This window comes from Pseudorca crassidens, chromosome 2 (genome assembly GCF_039906515.1).
Source record: "Pseudorca crassidens isolate mPseCra1 chromosome 2, mPseCra1.hap1, whole genome shotgun sequence".
In the NCBI taxonomy this organism is placed as follows: domain Eukaryota; kingdom Metazoa; phylum Chordata; class Mammalia; order Artiodactyla; family Delphinidae; genus Pseudorca; species Pseudorca crassidens.
The window spans coordinates 49,216,558-49,223,460 of record NC_090297.1 but is presented as its reverse complement, the minus strand read 5'-3'; the positions used below and the strand labels follow the sequence as shown (position 1 = coordinate 49,223,460).

At 46.7% G+C, this 6,903-nt stretch overlaps 1 long non-coding RNA gene across 1 annotated transcript; it reads left to right on the top strand.

Moving 5' to 3' along the window:
• Positions 1 to 3,362: 3,362 nt before the first annotated feature.
• LOC137210561 (uncharacterized) lies at positions 3,363 to 5,842 on the top strand. Its single transcript, XR_010936614.1, has 3 exons — positions 3,363 to 3,615; positions 4,289 to 4,393; positions 5,508 to 5,842. It is a non-coding gene; the product is annotated as an uncharacterized lncRNA (long non-coding RNA).
• Positions 5,843 to 6,903: the final 1,061 nt, after the last annotated feature.

Sequence of the window (6,903 nt, the reverse complement as noted above, 5' to 3'; positions counted from 1 at the left end):
GTGAATGATACTGAACAGCTAAGAGGCTTGATAGATCAAGCCTATGGTGGTCTGAATTTTTATTGTTCCAACTGGGAAACTTCAGGGAAATTGGCTGCTCTGCTGGGGGGATGGTTCCATTCTTTCATACCAGTACAGAATCCCATAGGATAAAGAATAACATTTCATTATTTCTCTTTACTCATCCCCCAAACTCCATTGAGTGTGCCTAGGTATAACTAGCTAATTTGGGGGCATGAGGATTCTGTGAGATAATGCTGGTAAAATTCTTGGCAGTCAGTGTAGTTGTCTCAGTGGAATACCTGGGCAGGTATTATTAGGCCCATTTTACCTGTTCAAAGCAGTGAAGCGACTTACCTGAGATCTCACAACCAAGATGAAGATCTGGCTTCAAATCCTGACCAGTTGGACTCTAAAGTCTGTGTATTTTTCACCACTGGGCAGGTGAGTGCTGGGCCGGGTGTCAGAACCTCAGTTAAACAGGCTGGAGTCGGGAATGGTTTCAGGGGGCGAAGACCATACTAGTTTGAGAAGCTGAGGCAGCCGTCTGATCCTCTCCCCCATAGTGGCCTTGCCCAGGCAACAAACTGCAGATCTCGTGCTTATCAGGGACCAAATCTAATTCCCACCGATATTTGTTCAATAGCTCAGACATGCTAAGGTTAACTGTCTTATAAATGATGAGGTAGATTAACAGAGTTAGGCCTGAGGCATCAATAATGAAGACTCTGCATCCAATAAGAGGACACAAGGTTGAGGGCAGTGAAAACACAGGAGTGGTGGCAGGAAAGGAAACCATCTCATTCTTTCAGGAGAAGGACCAGGATGAAAGAGGTCAAGGGGCTAGGCAGGGGGAATTCCAGGCAGAAGGGATGACCGAGCAAAAGAAGATAGGCTCTTGGGAATGACCTCATCCATTCTTATTGCTTCGTGGAGACGGAAGCTTAGTTCACTGTTGGATTGATGACTTGGAGGTGTCTGTGGGGCATCCACTGGAGGTGTCCAGCAAGTAGCTGAGTACATGTGTTACCACTCCCCTGGAAGGGCATGGGGAATAGCCGTATAGCTGTGGTATTTAACCATGTATAAGTTGAGTGGTAGCTAAACCCATGGGGTCAGTGACAGCGTATAACATGAGGAAAGAAAAGAAAACTGGTGGGGATGGAATACCAGCATCTAGTGCACAGGAAAGGATGATCCAGTCATAGAGACTGAGACAGAAAAGTTAAAAACAGTAGAAGAAAAAGTTCTACCAGAGCTCAGGGAAGACTGGAATCCTGAAGCAGGAGGATGCAGCTATTGCCAGATGTGGGGAAGGAAAACAGGGAGAAAGCAGAGGACAAACCAACCAACCCTGACTACTCTCTCCTTCTGCCCACCAGTCTCCCATTGGATGAACCCAATCTAAGTCAACCAGCCAGGGGTCCCACGTGATGCAATCCACAGGATCAGGCTCTCAAATATACTAGTGCTTGTGGTCATCTGTTATTTCCTATATTCTGGAGATGAGAGTTTCAAGAAGGTAGGCGTGCTCATAAAACAGTGTTGAATGACACTGAGGGTCCTTCACTGGAAGTCTTCGATGATTTTGGAGCAACAGGCTTCAGTGGCATAATTGGAGCCCAAGCTAGATTGCTAGGTGGGGGGAAAGTGGGCACTGAGAGATTAGATTATTTTTCAAGAAGTTTGAGAAAGGAGTGAGTGAGCTAGGGCATGCAGAGAATAGACCCTGTTCAGTTTTCACAATGTGTCTAATTTCTCTTGGCTATCAGAGTAACCTAATGAGCGTACCAGGCTAGGCTTTCCTTTTTTTCTCCACCTACATTCACTATATTGGTGACTCACCCATTCTTATGGCATTAAATGCCATCTCTATTGGGGATGAATCCTGAATTTATATCTTCCACTCAGGTCCCTCTCCTAAACTCCAGATTCATAACCGTCCCAAGCTCAACAAGTCAAAATAAAACTTAATATTGCCTCCTCCTCAGTCTGTTCCACTTACTGTTTCCTCCACCTCAATGCACGGCATCTTCATTTTTTCTCTTGTTCTCTTTCAAAACCATGGAGTCATCCATGTTTATTTATTTATTAATATTTTTAAAACATCTTTATTGGATTATAATTGCTTTACAATGGTGTGTTAGTTTCTGCTTCATAACAAAGTGAATCAGCTATACGTACACATACATCCCCATATCTCCTCCTTCTTGCGTCTCCCTCCCACCCTCCCTATCCCACCCCTCTAGGTGAACACAGGGCACCGAGCTGATCTCCCTGTGCTATGCGGCTGCTTCCCACTAGCTATCTGTTTTACATTTGGTGGTGTATATCGTCCATATTCTTTAAAAATCTTACTTTCGTATCCCATTTTCAATACCTCAGGAAATCCTGTCAGCTCTACCTTCCATATTCAGAGTGCTGCTACTTGCCACCTTCTCCACTTCTGCCACCCTCATCCAAGCCATCTTCCATGCTGCCCTTGCTTGGGTCATTCAAGCTTCTCCTGCACTAGTTCTGCCTTTCCTTGCCCCCTTGCAGTCTGTTCTCGACCCAGCAGCAAGAGCAATCCTTCAGAAATGCAAGTCAGATTGTGCTTCTCCTCTGCTCACATCCCCACGATGGACCCCATTTCATTCAAGCAAAGCCAAAGTCCTTCAGTGGCTTACGTGGTCTGTCCCCCCCAGCCTTTCCTCTGACATCACCTCTTATGAGTCTCGCCCACACTCACTCCACCCAACTTCAAAGACCTCCTTGCTGTTCAAACACTCTAGGAAGCTCCCACCTTGGGGCTTTTGCATCGCTCTCCCTTCTGCCTGGAATGTTCTTTCACCAGGGATTCAGTTGGTTAATGCCCTCACTTCCTTGAAATTCCTTCTCAAATGTTACCTTCCAAGTGAGTACCCTGCCACCCTCTTTAAAATCACAGTCTATCCACACATTCCCTTGCCACACAGCTGACCTGTCTTAAGCTCCACCCTTTTTACTCCCAAGGCTGTTTGTTAAGAGGCATGGTTGAGACCACCCATGTGAAGTACACACCAAATGGGCAATCCTGCACCTTCCTGAGAGAAGCCCTCCAATCTGGCTGGCACCCTGGGTGGGAATGAAAAAGCTGGGGTTGGTGGGGCGGTGTGGGAGACCCGTCTTGGCCGCTCAAACTCTGCTTTCAAACACAGCCCACAACCTCATTGTCCGCACGCAGGAGCACAGGCAGTCACCTCAGGGTACCAGTCAGCTTGCAAAGAGGAGCATCTGTGAGGCAGACAGGATGCTGACGCAGACAGGATGCTGACGCAGAGCTGGCAGCCAGCAGGAGGGGCCAGCCCTGCTTTCCTGATGTCATCAGCAGGAAGGAAGCTGGGACCACAGAGCAGGAACCCCAGCCGTGGAGCCCCAAAGAAACCCATTTCATCCAGCCTCTCCTCCCACGGGACGGGGAGGGTGGTGGCAACTCACAGAAAGTGTCCAGCCTCCTCCAACCACCCAGGAAAACACTCCTGTTACGGGGGCAAAGTGTCAGTTTAACAAACATTCCTGCCAGGCGCTGGATGGGGGAGGCTGATGTTCCTCTGCCTTTAGGGAGCTCTTGGTTGCGGCAGTGAGAGCAGGCAAGTAAACGCTTTCAATTTTGTGTTATTAGTAAGCGCTGTGATCAGGTAAGCACAGGCATTAGGAAACACACATAGGACAGTTCCAGACTTGGAGGGATGGCTGGTGGGGGAGGTGACCTCTAAACTGAGTCTTAACTCATTCATTCATTCTTTCATTCAGTCATTCATTCATTCAGCCAGCACTTGTTGAGGATCAGCCGTGTGCAAAGAGGCCCGCTCTCAGGTAGGGAGGGTGCAGTCATGAATCAATAAAAAGTTTCCTCTGGGGCTTCCCTGGTGGCGTAGTGGTTGAGAGTCCGCCTGCCGATGCAGGGGACACGGGTTCGTGCCCTGGTCCGGAAGGATCCCACATGCTGCAGAGCGGCTGGGCCCGTGAGCCATGGCCGCTGAGCCTGCGCTTCCGGAGCCTGTGCTCCACAACGGGAGAGGCCACAACAGTGAGAGGCCCGCGTACCGCAAAAAAAAAAAAAAAAAGTTTCCTCTGATTTCCAGGAACTTAGAGTCTAGGAGAGATGATAGATATAACAAGTAAACTAAAAGAGATGAGAGATATAACAAGTAAACTAAAGAATAAATGTAGAATTCTTTGTTGCTGTTGTTGTTAAAGACCATGAAGAAAAATAGAAACTTTAGATGGAGTGTTTATGGGAGGCTCTCTGTCATTTCCAAGGAAGGGGAGTTCAAAGCAAGAGCTGTAGCCTGCTGATGAAGCAGGGAGTGGGGAGGAGGAGCCCGTTGCATCAGAGGCCCTGAGGCCAGAAGCACCAGAGAATTGGAGGGTAAGTAGAGGGCAGCCTGGAGGAGGCATCTTGGCATGGCAGGGTTCTGAGTGTGGAGTGCAGGCCCCTCCAAGTCTGTCCCAAACTCACCCGCCCGCAGCCTCCAATGACTTGATGCTCGAGCCCCAGTAGACTTCAGACCACTCCTTAGGCCATTGGCCCGTAGTCCCACGTGTCAAATCCCACATGTCCCTCAGGGCCTGGCTCAAACATCACTCCCTCCATGGCTCCTCACTAGAGCCTGCAGACCGGGATGGTCACGCTCACCTCTGAGTTCCCAGCCTGGACCTGTAGCCCATCTGTCCACCTGTCTGTCTCCCCAGCCAGGCTGTCAGGTCTTGACAACTGGGGCTGTGCAGCCTCTGTGTGTAGAGCCCATGGCTTAGACCAGGTAGGTCTAAGTGTACACATATAAATGTGTACACAGAAGGGAGGAAAACAGGAAGGGAAGAAGGGAGAAAGGAGCTAGCTTTTATTTATTTATTTTTAAATTTTTATTTCTTTTTTTATTGACGTATAGTTGATTTACAATGTTGTATTAGTTGATTTACAATGTTGTATTAGTTTCAATATTGTATCAGCAAAGTGATTCAGATATATATATGTATACGTATGTATATGTATGTATATACACACACAAAAAATATTGAGTATAGTTTCCTGTCCTATACAGTAGGTCCTTGTTGTTTATTTTATATACAGTAGTGTGTAGAGGAGCTAGCTTTTAAAAAGCAGCATAGATTCTTAACCCTCACAAAGGATATATTCAGAAACCCTTGTAAATCCAGATGCTATTTGCAAATGTCAATCCAGAATATATTACTTTGGCCACAAAACTTTTCCTTCCTAAGAGCCGTTGCTTCCCTAGTCTTCATTACTTTTTCTTCCCTTCCATTACCAGCATTAGCTCCTGGTTTTTCTTTTCAGAAATCTGATTCACAGAGAAACCAGGTTTTGCACATTTTTAGCATTCAGTTCATGAGCATTACCTTGTAAACCTCTGAGGTATGCATGCTGGGGTTCCCAAACCCACTTACTCACAAAGCAAATAGCTCTCAAAAACCAAATTAATGATGCTGCAAAATGACAAATTACTATGTGTCATAGACCTCAGGGATCCCCAGAGAACAGTGCACGCGGAGGATGTGAAAGCCGGAATGCTAATGGCCACCTCGCTCATCTGCAAGGAAGAGGAGACCTCTGGGAAAGACTTGGCAACCGGTTCTCCTCTCCAGATGCAGCTCGTTCTCACTCGCACTGGGCCACAGGTTTAGCTAAGTACTCAGTTACTAAGGAAACCCAAGTTGTCAGTCCTGAGCCATATGGGAATAATGATGATTTATTTAGGAAAAGCAAGGTTTGTCACTTTAAGCTTACTGCTACAAAATTGCTTTTTGATTACCTCCCTCCTTATTGCATTGTCTTGTCACAATAAACTACAGAAACAAGCGGTAAGGTTAATAATCATGGGCTCTGTTCTTGTCACTCTCAAGGCTCAGCAAGGTCACGGCTGCAGGCTGAGTGTGGCAGGCAGGCTTCTTCTGCAAAGCCTCCTCTGGAGAAGAGGACTTCGCGGACGGGACAGGGCAGGCCAGGCTCTCGCCAGGCAGCTTTTACTCCTGACTCCCCTGGAGCCAGAGAGTTCCTAAAATCCAGCCCTCCCAGTTGGAGTTCAACCCATCCTTCAAAACCCATTCCAAATGTCATCCCCTCTCTGGTTGAAATCATCCGGTCCTTTCTTTGCCCATTCAAAGCTCACAGTTGGTACCCTCGGTTAAGACAGCTTATTGAGTAACTACTAAGTGCCATGCCCAGTGCTAGACTTTTCATGTGGCTTACCTCCTTTTGTACTCACAGCCGCCTACAAGGTGGTCCTTACCATACTTAGTTCTGCTTTGCCTTTCCTGTTGGCGCCATTCTCTCAGACTGGCTTCTCCATGATTTTCTGGCCGCCCACATCTCTAGCTCACAATCTCTATAAAAAGGGAGGAAAGAGTCTCCTTTGCCCTGGTTAAAAAATCCTGGTGAAGAATTCAGATTGGTTTTCCCTGATTCAAGGACCTACCTTTTCATGAATTGATTGAGCCAGGTCAGCAGAATCTCAGACAAAGATGTCAGCTTCCATTCAGATCAATTATTTAGAACAATATCTGAAAACAGAAGGGGCTGCTATTCCCATCAGGAAGGGGCTCCGGGATACAAAATGATAAACGGTCATTACAGAGCCATATGCTTCATTATCTACTAGATATTTGACTAAAAACACCTCCCAAACTATTCACCACTCACGCTCTGCCTCACTGAATGACATCGTCATCTTCACGTGCTCCTCAAACCAAGAGGTTTAGGACTTGCTAATGCCCCTTTCTCCCTCGTGTTTAAGATTAGACTGGTCACCAAGTCCTATTGTTCTATTTCTAAAAATGTTTCTTTTTTAAAATTTTTATTGGACTATAGTTGATATACAATGTTGTGTTAGTTTCAGGTGTACAGCAAAGTGAATCAGTTAT